At 37.6% G+C, this 12,187-nt stretch overlaps 2 long non-coding RNA genes across 3 annotated transcripts; both read left to right on the top strand.

The window, feature by feature from the left end:
- Nucleotides 1–239: 239 nt before the first annotated feature.
- Nucleotides 240–7,378, top strand: LOC137139140 (uncharacterized). The gene is made up of 3 exons (XR_010916279.1): nt 240–717; nt 3,148–3,480; nt 4,237–7,378. It is a non-coding gene; the product is annotated as an uncharacterized lncRNA (long non-coding RNA).
- A 487-nt stretch (nt 7,379–7,865) lies between these two features.
- On the top strand, nt 7,866–10,841 carry LOC137139139 (uncharacterized). Of its 2 annotated transcripts, none has more exons than XR_010916278.1 (4): nt 7,866–8,483; nt 8,585–8,965; nt 9,972–10,034; nt 10,513–10,841. It is a non-coding gene; the product is annotated as an uncharacterized lncRNA (long non-coding RNA). The 2 variants fall into 2 exon arrangements; XR_010916277.1 differs by having other exon boundaries at nt 7,868–8,483; nt 9,975–10,034.
- Nucleotides 10,842–12,187: the final 1,346 nt, after the last annotated feature.

The following is a 12,187-nucleotide window of genomic DNA, read 5'->3' as shown; positions in this document are numbered from 1 at the left end:
TCTAAGTTATAATACATCTAAGTTATAATACATCATAAATAAATAAATACCTTATAATATTTGAGAAAAAACACTAAAGTCAACAAATCTGGTACTTGCAGTTTTAAATGTGGTTAATTTAGCACACACTGCTTTACACAGCACAACAAAAAGAAACAGGAACAAAAAACATGATGTACACGGTTTTAGTGGGTATTTCTTCAGACTCTCAGCAGTTTCTCAGCAGATGCCAACTGTACATCAACGATGGAGGCTTTACTGACAAGTGCAGCTTCTGGAAAACTCCGTATTTACATTGCCATCATTGTGATTTTCACCTCTTCTATTTTGCTTTGCAGTCGCTTTGAATGCAGTTGCAAACCAGAAGACAATGACTGTGATTTTTACATGATTCTGCCATTTTTCATCATTTTCATCTTAACACTCTGGACAGACAGTTCATTTCAGAGAATCTTCAGATACACATGTACTTGGTCACATGACAAATGCCAGGACAAGCCTCAGAACTGCAGTTTCTTTGGTTCGTTCTTCCATCACATTATCAAGGCACTTTGCATTGGTTTGCTGTGGGTTGCATATCTATTCATTGAGGGAGGCTGGTATGTTTGCTGTAGGAATGATCACTCTGAACAACAGGTGCAGTTAGCCTGCAAAGACAGGATGAGGATTAGTGGAGAGGAAATAATAATGATGACTGAACTGAAGAACAAGTCCAGGGTGAGTTTTCATTCTTAATAAGCCTGGCTTTAACCCTGTAGGACAGGACAGATGATTTTTTCTATGTTTGTTTACAGGTTCTTGGCTCTTTTTTACTCTTTGGTAGAGTTTCCATGTTGTTCATTGTGTCATTTCTCACATGGAGGAATTTTTTTTTTATCTGACGAATTGATTTTGGAAGATTTTAATGTAAAGACAGAGATTCTGAGAAAATGAACAAATGCTTTTCCTGCCCTGTGATTAACTATGAGATTGGAATCTGAAAGTGCTACATTTTAAGTTACTGAGAGGCGTCTACATGTACATTCACATTTATTCAATTTGCAGTCAGGAAGAAAGCATCAAAGCAAAGTGCTGTGAGAAGAAGTGTTTTTTTCATGAGATGCAAGTGCAAAAAGAGAAGAAAGGGAGTTTTTTGTTTTGAATAGATTTAAGTTCATAGGAATATGTGGAATAGTTGTGTTTTCAGTAGTTTTTTGAATATTGGGAGTGAGTTTGCTGAGCGTGCAGAGTTTGGTAGCTTGTTCCACCATCGTGGAATCATTGTGCTGAAGAGTTTTGCTTGGTGTCTTCTGTGCGGTGCTGGGACCACCAGACATTGTTTGTTGGCAGACCACATTGGACGGGAAGGATTGTAGACTTGAATGAGTGAGTTGAGGTAAACAGGAGCTGTTGAGTTAACCACCCTGTGAGCAAGAGACAGAGCTTTGAACCTGATGCGAGCAGCTACAGGAGGTGTACAGACCTGAAGGGTGGGGTGACATGGGTCATTTTGGCTGATTAAAGAAAGATCTGCAGGGGTTTGATTGTACATAACCCCATCAACAATGCTTTCCAGCAATCAAGATGAAAGATATGAAGAGAGCGAGTATAGGGTCTGATCTTTCTGATGCTGTACAGGGCAAATCTGCATGTCCTAAAGCAGCAGAATCAACATATGATTTTATTGTTATTGAGTTTTTAATCAGTTTTGGTGGAGATTAGATTAGACCGGCATCTCCTTTCTGGTTTTGTTTCTAAACTGCTACTTAAAAACAGGGACATCTCATTGGACCGGGAGAGAAAAATATAAAGTGCCAAGCAAAAAGAGCAGTGAAAGGAAAAACTGTGAAATTGTTAGTCAGTGTGTCATGTCCTGTGTTAAATGGTGGAAAGTTGATTCTGTCCGTGGAAGTCAGTTCATTGTCGATTTCTGGACAACTTAGTGGGGACAATTACTGCAGACTCAATGTTGATGCAGATGTTGTGTTGTGTTGAAGGTCTGGCTGGAAGGACTAGAACTTCAGTATTGGAGAGGCTGAGGTGAAGATGTCGTTCTCTCATTCAAGTGGCAGAAATGTGTGATGAGACAGTGGAGTCACCTGAGCCGATCCAGAGATGCCAAAGTCAGAGTGTGCAGACAGGAGGACCTGTTGGCAACTGTGTCAAAGGCTGCAGATAGATCAAGTTGGAATAAGACAGAAGATCGACCTGCAAGAGATTAACACTCAGGAATGCAGTTTCTGTGGAGGGACCACATCCAGGAGTTTGTTCTGGTAGAAGAGAGAAGGGTCTGTAATTCTCCAAAAAGGGGGGGTCAACAGTAGGCATCTTAATTGGTGGGATCAGTCTGACTACAACTGCTTGAAGGAGAGTGGAAGGGATTGGATCCAGAGAGCAGGTGGTCAGATGGCTGGAGAGGAGCAGGGCGGGTACGTCGTCCTGAGTCAGTCAGTCAGTCAATGAAGTCAGTGAAAATAATGAGAGTGATGCAGAGTTGGAAGAATCACCTGAAGGAGAGAACAGGTAGCTGATGGCTGCATCCTTATTAGTCATCATCAGTGACAGAGGTGGATGGAGGAGGTGGAGGTGGGTGGAGGAATGATTTTAAAGTGAGCAACACCTTTCTGGTGTCCGTGTTGCTGAGCTGGTCTTGGTAGTATTCAGTTTTTGCCCTGGTAATGATATCTTGCCCTGGTGACACTGTGTCTGTTTCAAGGGAGGAGAGGTCCTGCAGACCTGTGTGCAAGAAGCAGTGTTGCAGAGACCAGTGAAGACAACTGCTCCGGATGGATGTGAAGGTCTAGGGATGAAGACTGTGAGCCGAATGAAGGAGCGATGTGATGAATGTAAAGAAGGGACCAAGATGTTGTCCATGGTTCACTTCTGGGTGAAAATGAGGTCCAGGTTGTTGGGAGTTGGGGTGAAGGTCTGCAGGTGGGAAATGGGTCGTCTTCTAGGAGAGATTGGACAAAGAGATTCTTACCTGTCAGATTTGTCAATGTGAATGTACCTGTGAACAGTGTAGCTGCAGCACATTATCATATGTTACAGTGTGTGTTTCACCTTTCACTGTCACTGTGACCTGTTTTCTGCTTGATCATGATGACATTACTGTGAGAACACAGAAATGTTGTGATGACATAAAGGTCTTTGTTGATTCTTTTTCAGAGACTTGGCTTCTACATACTCCTGGGAATCATCTGTGTAGCATCTCTGATGTCACTGTTTGAGTGGAGGAAATGCTGTAACATTAGCAGTGGCCGAAAATTTCTCTATGACAAACTGGTTTTGGAAGAGGAAGAAAAAGTCCTGAAAGAGATGCTGAGGACAGACGTCAAGGACAAGTTGATTCGAGCTTTTGATGAGAAAAGTAGAGGTGAAAATAAATGGAAAGCTTTTTTTGAGGTTTCTGATGAACTGATAAATGAATCAGAACAAACACCCTGACCAACATCAGGAGCATCACTTGGACAACAAGGAGTGAGACCAGCAGCAGAGCAGGTAAAGAATTAATACCAGACAGCTCCATGTTAATTATCTTTGAGAGATTAAGAAAGTTTTTCAGAATAGTAGAAAGCACAGTAACACAGTAACAACTAAATACAGAAAAGTCATCCTGATATGTTTTTTTTTTTTTTTAGGTGGTTGGTTTTTATTTTCTGTGTTTAGTTATGTTTTGATGTTCTGTCTATTTGAACCTTCTGTCAGTATTTGGTTGTGTTTTCAAACTTAACCAGGTAAATGCAGCAGCCCCTCAGGTGCCTTTTCTTTTCAAACCCTTTGGCTCCAAACACTGGAGTCTTTGTTCTGGTGTCTCTAATGACACTAACACCATTTAGAATTTTTTCATTCAATTAAATATTAAAATACTTATTCAGTAAAAGTAAAAAAAATCATGTTGTCAATTAGTGATTTTTAAAACATTAATAAAGTAAAATGTATTTAAGTTAATTCTTGTTTTGTTTAGTTTCTTAACTAAAGAGGACAAAGCCAGTTGAGTCTCTTAAAAATGATACAAATTAAAATTAAAATATGTGTAAATAAAATAACAATGAAATCTTTGTTATTGTGAAAGGAAGCGAGTTTTGGTTTATTAAAGAATTTAATGGGGTTTAACATAGTTTATGCTGATCCCTTTGGGAAATTCAGGAAAGATGAAACTGCAGCTGCCGTTTAAGTTAGTGTTCATTAGTTTATATTAGAGTTAATTCTAAAATGTTTTTGTAACAAATTTTATTCCTTTTTCTTTGTTTTCAGTCTCTTCTTGGGATAAAGTGAATCCATGTGTGATATGATAATGAAACCTCTGCTTAAACACCACCACCACCTGATTTATTCCAAACACTGGTCCTCAGCTTCATGTCACACTTTGAGCCTCTGTACATTAGTGTCTAAAGGTTCGACATTTTCTACATTTGTGTATATTGACAGGGTCTTTTAGAGAAACGCTGACATCTATGGGAGAAACGCTGAACCATCTACCACCAACAATCAAAGAATTTTACTGATGTATCTCAGGCTTTAATCAGGGATTGAAGAATGAAGCCTATTGTCTTACTGATGTGTTCACATTTTCATTTTGTATGTTTTCACTTTCCTCCGTTTGAAACATTTTTATTTTCTTTATGTTCTTTATTAAGGTTTGTCACTCTGAGAGAGGAGTAATGAGCTCAAATCATCATTTCATCTGTTGTTTGTCTCTCTGAACAAAGTTGTTTCTTCCTAACAGAACCATCCTTTGCTGGAGAAGCCAGAGACATTAATCAACCAGTAAAAACATTTTTACAACATACAAAGCCTGTTTCCAGCAGAGTCGGGACACTGGGTCACCTGTGTGATCATCATTAGAAACATATGTTAGACCTTTGATAAAATGTTAAAAATGAGAAATGTTAGTTTCTTTTTTAAAGTTTTGTTCATTTTGAGTTTGATGTCAGCAACAGATTTAAAAAAGTTCAAACAGGGACATGATTCTAACTGTGTTTGGTAACAGAGGAGCAAAACTTTCCCCCCATTCTTTCCTGATTAATGAGTTCAGCTGATCAACACTTCTCCTGCTTCGTCTTCATTATCTCTTCATAATGCTCCAGATGTTTTCAGTAGGGGACAGGTGGGGACTGCAGACAGGTCAGCTGATCACCTGGACTGAGCCAAGCTGTTGTAAAACCTGCACAATGTGGTGTGAAGTTTCTGCTGCTCGATCTGAGGATCAGTTCCCAGCTCAAACTAGTTGAGGACAGAAGCTCAAAGTTGGACAAATCCTGGTCAAAAATAACTCCAAGGTTCCTTGCAGTAGTACTGGAGGCCAGACTTATGCCATCTAGAGTAACAACATGGTTGGGCATCATGTCTCTGAGATTTTTGGGCCCAAATAATGTCTGAGTTTAGAAGTAAAAAATTGTGGGACATCCAGGCCTTTATGTCTTGTAGGCTTGAAGCTTTATTAACTGATTATTTTCATATGGTTCCATAGATAAATATATCTGGGTATCATCAGCATAACAATGGAAATTTATGGAGTGTTTTCGAATTATGTTGCCTAAAGGAGACATATATAAAGTAAAAAGTATTGGTCCTAACACAGAGCCTTGTGGAACTCCATAGCTAACCTTTGTGTGCATGGAGGATTCATCATTAACATGAACAAATTGAAATCTATCAGATAAGATTTAAACCAACCTAGTGCAGTTCCTTTAATCCCAATTTCATGTTCCAGTCTCTGTAATAAAATGTTATGATCAATGTATCAAATGCAGCACTAAGATCTCACAGAACAAGTATAGAGATGAGTCCATTATCTGAGGCCATGAGAAGATCGTTGGTGACTTTTACCAGTGCTGTTTCTGTACTACGGTTTCTGTACAGAAACCGGGGCTTGTTCTTGTTTTCCTGATTTAACTAAAAATCACATTGATTACAACATAAGTGCTGAATTGTTTGATGGCAAGTTTTGAGCAAATGTTCTTCTTTGTAGCAAAGTGAATTTCTGCTGAGAGCTGGTGAATTTCTGAAACTCTGAATGTACCAACAGGAAACCACAATCTTCCTCATTTTCAAAAAGTAAAGTAAAGAAGCTTCAACATCCAGGATGTATTTTAGGGTTTTACTATCTTGCAAGAGAGAAGAACATCGACAGAGTTTCAGTTCTCCATCCAACAGTTCTAAACTTCATACATCACTCTTCTGTTGCTGGGCAGAACATTCTCCACCCTCAGTCTACTGCTTCCAGCCCTTTTCTCCTTTTATGGAAACCTTTTCCTTTTTCAGCACTTTGATAAGCAGCTGTGAGCATGGAGTGACTCTGGGTCACTACAGTGTGGGATGGTCTGCTGTTAGACAATAACTGACCTTGGAGCAGTTCTGCAAACACTTCGAGACAAAACACATATATGAGACAAAGTTTGAACAACTAGCAATCTTTTAAATATTCTTCAAAAGTACACAGAGTACAAGTTGCTATTATAACTGGGTAAAATGCTAAGAGTAAAATGCAATTATTTAATCTTACTAGATTTTCCATCAGTTTCCTCTCATAGTTTTTATTTCTTTCTGTGATATTTTGCTGTTCTTTAATTGCATCTCTCTAAAACTGGCCAAGAACTGGTTAACACAAATGCAATGTCATGCATATTTCAAAAACAAAATTAAAATAAATAAACCAGACATTATCTATAGAAGCTGGAATTATTGCATCACAGTCTAAATGAGCAGAAAAGAATGTAACCAGCTTGTTTCCTGTTTCATGTGTTTGACTGAAATTCCAGATGTCCAGTCTAGATGTTTTCTAGCAGTTTTCTGTCCAACAAAAAAACTACAGTAAAATGATTTAAAATATCACCAGTGAACTAACTAGTGAACTGAAACTGACTCAGTGTGAGGAGAATTGATGCCCACAGCACAGCAGCTCAACAAATCTGATCTGTGTCAACTCCACCAAAGCATAAAAACTCACAAAAAACATCCATTAAGTCTGATATTAAAGGTTTTCATTTATCTATGATATACTGATGATCTAGTATGATAAATGTTACTTTAATGACAATGTCGGCGAAGTAAGAATCAGGAACTATGATTTAATTTTTTTCTAGTATAGCTGTATGTGATGTGCTTTGTAAAGCATCATAAATAGGGTTAATGTTTGGAACCAGTCATACTTCAGTACTCATGCTCATGTCTACTCTTGTTAAAAGAACAAAGAGAGCAGACCAGAGCTGAGTACATACATAAAACTCCACAGGCCACCTGCAAAGGAAGCAGAAAAAGTGATGCAAATAAGACTAATACACTGGAGTCATCAAAGCAAAAAGTCACTACTGTGTTTTGGATGAATGAAAGCTAAAAACATAGTGTTTCATTACTACAGTTCACACTTTAATATTTACTGATTGTCCTGATGCAGCTACACTGTTGAATGGCTTTGCTCCTCATAACATCCTCTCTAAGGTCATAAAAAGGATCAGAGTCACTAGTCACAGTTTATGTGGCTCTAAAACATTTCATAGAAGAAAACTGATGAAACATTTGCTTTAAATTAAAGATCCTGATGGTTTTATATTTAGTATTTTCCAACCAACAATTCTCAACATTTTGTGACTTACAGCAAATGTTTCGGTCAGTTCTGCTACAGTCCTGCACTTAATCTAATGAATAAAGGTGAAATGAAAACTGTTTAAACAAAAACAGTTTGTTTTTTAGCCCAGTGTCATTTTGTGTTTAAGAAGCTTTGTTCATTCTTTTTCCAAACAATTATCACATATTAAAAAAAAGTTTTCTTTTAAATATTACTGAATTCGTTCATACATGAATGTTTCTACTGTAGAAATAAAGTTTCAAAAAATGGGTGGGATCTGAAAAATAAGGAACATGTTTTTCATGAGTATATGATCGTAAGCTTCAGGCTGCAGCTCTCCACTGTTGTCAGTTGCATAGCAAAGATGAAAGACCTCCTGACTAATTTCCCTTTTGATCAACTTGGCGTCTGGGCCACAATCATTGTGATTTTTACTTACAATGTTTTGCTTGAGAGAGATATGGCCTGTACATGCAAAAATTATCTTCGTGACTGCATTTTTTACATGGTTCTGCCAACTGTGACAGTATTTTTCTTGATGCTCTGGATGGACAAGAAGTGTCACAGAGTCTGGAAACGTCTATGCTGCATTTTATGCTACAGTTTATGTAGATCAACTCGAGCTGAACAAAACAATACATTAAATGAAGATGACTCCAACAGAAACGCTATTGAGCAGGAAAATGCACCAAATCAACCACAGAATCCAGGCAACAACCAGAAATGTGAAAAAGTTGTGCGTCGCAGACTTCTCTGTGTTTTAGCCTCTCGTCTCATCAAGGCACTTCTCATCAGCCTTCTGTGGGTTGTTACCGTGTTCCTCGATGGAGACTGGTGGGTTTGCTGTAAGAATAATCATGTATCCTGCAACGGCACAAACACCACAGCAACTGAAGAAAAGGAAATGATTGCTGAACTGAAAAACACTTCAAAGGTGAGTTTTTATTTTACTGTTGTCCTTTATCTTGTTTGTCATCATCACATTAGTACAGTAATAATGTGATAATATAACTGTGTTTGTTGCTCTGTTTTCAGACTAATGGCTTCATTATACTTCTGGTTATTGTTTTCCTGGCTGCTCTAATGTCATGTTGTCCATGGAGAAAATGCTGTTATGGCAAAAAATGTCTGTATGACAAATTGATTTTGGAAGAAGAGAAAATTGTACTGAAAGAGATTCTGAGGACGGCAGCAAAAGAGAAGCTGAATGATGCCTTCATTGTCAAAATAGGTGATAAAAACTGGGAAGACTGTTATAAAGTTGCCGATGAGTTGATGAAATCTGACAAACCTGCACTTTCTGAAAAACAAAAACAACAATTTGACAAGTTGAGGGCAGCAGCAACAGGAGAATCAACAGCAGGAGAATCAGCAACTGGAGCAACAGTGGGAGCAACCAGCAGGAGCAACAGTGACGTCAGTAGTTGCATTTACATAAACAGACATGAATGTTTTAATCTGAAAATCTAACTGAAGTTTTTACTTTCTAACTTAATTTGTTGAGTAGAAGAAGAAAACAGATGGACCCACATCTTGTCTTTCTGCTGCTCTTTTTAATGTAGCAGCATCGTCACACGTGCAATTTGCTCTTTTAAACAGGACGAGAGTAAAGAGCATCTCTACAGCACTTTAACTCATCCATAAGACTGTGAATATGAACGTTGGATTTAAATTTAAAAACTTTTCCAGGGTTTTTTTTTTAATTTGATTTGATTTATTGAGGAAAGTCGGAGTCACTGAACAGAACAGGCAGAAATGCACAAATATTCACTTCTAAGAGATTCTGAGCAAGGCTCAGCCTTTTCAACCAATCAGAGAATTTAACGCTTTTTGCTTGGTTAGTTTGTTTTGCAGCTTCTGATTATTTTAATTTGATAATTACTAATAACTGAAGGGCTGTGTGGAGCAGGAAAACTTCCATCCAAAATGTGGGTTTTAAGTTTGATCTTAAAAACGTCCAGACTTCCTGTTGTTCTGAGACCCTCAGACTGGTCCTACAGCTCAGAGCATAAACACTAAAAGCTGCCTCAACAAACTGTTTTGTCCTGCACTTTGGAAAAACTAAAAGACTTGAGCCAGAGAATCTGGGAGCACAGACGGGTTCATCCACATGAAGCATGTCAGAGTTAAAGCAAGTGGTTTTAAAAACAAGGAAAATCATTTTAAATCAGGACTCGGGCAGCACCGTTTTGACCCAACTGTAGTTTATGATGTATGTGTGTCGACCAGAGAGAAAGAGGAAAGAGGGACTTGTAGAATGTCAAGTAATGTTAGCATAACAAAAGAGGATAGTTTGCACTTGTAGTTAATTCTTCCTTTCTTCAAACCACTTAAACAGTCCTGAGCATTTAGTGCAACATGTTTTAACAATGTCTCCACAGATTAATTTAGGAAATAATTGAAGTTATCCTTTATATGTCAGCAGCCTCAGATGCCACCTGCCACAACCAGTAGCAGTAACACTTCTTATGGAGACATTCCGATGGTGAGTCACCGATTTCATATTGTGGCAAAGCTTTTGTCTAAACTGTGTTTTGTCACTTTGCAGCTTATTTTCTAAATTCTAGACAAAACCTGTAAACATCATATTTCACATACAAATATACATTTTTGTTGCATTGTTAAACTACAGAGTCCAAGTCAGACCACAGTGTTTCTTTAGATGGAACCAGATGAGATGCTCTGCTCTGCTTGTTAAAAAATGTGGTAATCACACAGATTATATCCATGAAACTGTGAAATTCATGAAAAAAGGTGAATGTGTGAAAACAGGGAAATCGTGTTAATAGTTTGGGGAAACGTGGCTTTTAGTCGACGGCTCATGGTTTGGGATGTTTAACAGGCCCAGTAATCGTATGTAAGAGATCAAAAAAACTGTAACACAATTTCAGATTATTTGTGTAGTTCTGACTACATGGAGCCTCTGTGCATTAATAGTGTATCAATGTCTTTTTTTTTTACAGAGTCTCCTCAGGAGCAATGATAATCCATAGATACAGTGATGAGGAGGCTCCTACATGCTGTAATACCTACAATCAAACTGTTTTCAGATTTTTTTAATAATCTTTATCAGGAATGGAAAACAATGTATTATCAATACAAATGATTTTATTTTATTTCCTTGTTTAAGTAACATTTTTCCTTTGTTGTGCATCAGTAGTTAGTGGTATGGTAAATATTCCATTTGAATATTTTCTATATTTTTCCATTATGATCCATTATGATTTGTCAATTATTTGAAACAAACAGTATGTGATTGTAAATCATAAAGAATTTATCATATTTTAATAAAGATCTGAACTGGACATTATGGAGCCTTCACTCATGTTAAGTTCCCTGTGCTGTTTGCATTAATCCCCCCACATCACAGATGCTTTTGACTCCTCAGACCACAGGACAGTTTCCACTTCACCTCAGCTCAGTTTAAATGAGCTCAGGTTTAGAGATGGAGACAGTCTTTCTGGATCATGTTAATTTCTGGGTGTCTCTTAGTGTAGTAGAGTTGTAATTACTGGACACAGAGACAAACTGTGTCCACTGACACTGGTTTCCAGAGGTTTTTCTGAGCCCATGCAGTTATTTCACTACAGTTTCATGTCTGTTTTTAATGCAGTGGCCCCTGAGGGTCCAAAGATCACAGCCCTGCTACTGTCTTTCTGCCTTGTTCCTGCTACAGAGAATTCTCCTGATTCTCCATCCATTCATCATCTTAACCCTTTATGCTTATTCAGGGATCTCCCATGTTTGTACTCAGTGTTTTATTTTTTATGTATTTGTTTGTTTTAACTTATTTAGTATGAACAGAGTAAAAACCTTGAAGGCAAACTTGTAATTTGCAGATTGGACTAAAAAAATATAATTAGGACATTTTAGTGATGCCCAGACTTTTTGTGTGATTTATTTTTTGTGGATTATAGTCATAAAATTACCTAAAATCAGTAGCATTATTTGGTGTTTAAGTCACAGAAACATAGATTTTTTTTTTAAATAAAAAAGGACAAAAATCCAACATGGCCCCAAAGATGACCAGTAAAAAAGGAAACAAAATGTCCACAGATTCAAATTTGCATTAGGAGACTAAACATAACCACAACTGATGTAGGTGCTTCATTTTTTGTATTTTTCTGTTTGGGGTGTTGATGAAGGATGGAGCCTTTTTCTGTTCATAGCTGGGACGGGGGATCAAACCACTGACCCTGTGGTCTGTGGACGACTGCCTTACCAACTGAGCTACAGCCACCCGTACACATGTTAATGAAACAGTGTATGTTATATATGTGTAGGAGGCTGTTTTATGTTCTAGAAAAACATCCTTATAAAAAACACTACATTACGAAACAAGTTTAGTAATAATAACTAAAATTGTTTGCTCGTCTTTTTTACTTTTACTTATATCTTTAAATAAATGATCCACATCAAATATTCAACCACTGCAGAACAAATTAGTTTGGTTTCAAAGAGGGGGTGGTATTTTAAGGTTTTGCAGGTTTTTAACCTTCACAACTTCAAAGTGCTGTAAACACAAAACCATTTCCCACAACACATTTCTGTGTCATGTGGCTCTTAATTAAAGCTCTGACGAGGAGCTGATTCTGATTCTGTATCATTTTAAATTAAATGTGGCTGTAGAAGATCAGC

The sequence above is a fragment of the Channa argus genome, chromosome 13 (assembly GCF_033026475.1).
Source record: "Channa argus isolate prfri chromosome 13, Channa argus male v1.0, whole genome shotgun sequence".
Lineage (NCBI taxonomy): Eukaryota > Metazoa > Chordata > Actinopteri > Anabantiformes > Channidae > Channa > Channa argus.
This window is presented reverse-complemented; position numbering and strand designations above follow the sequence as displayed.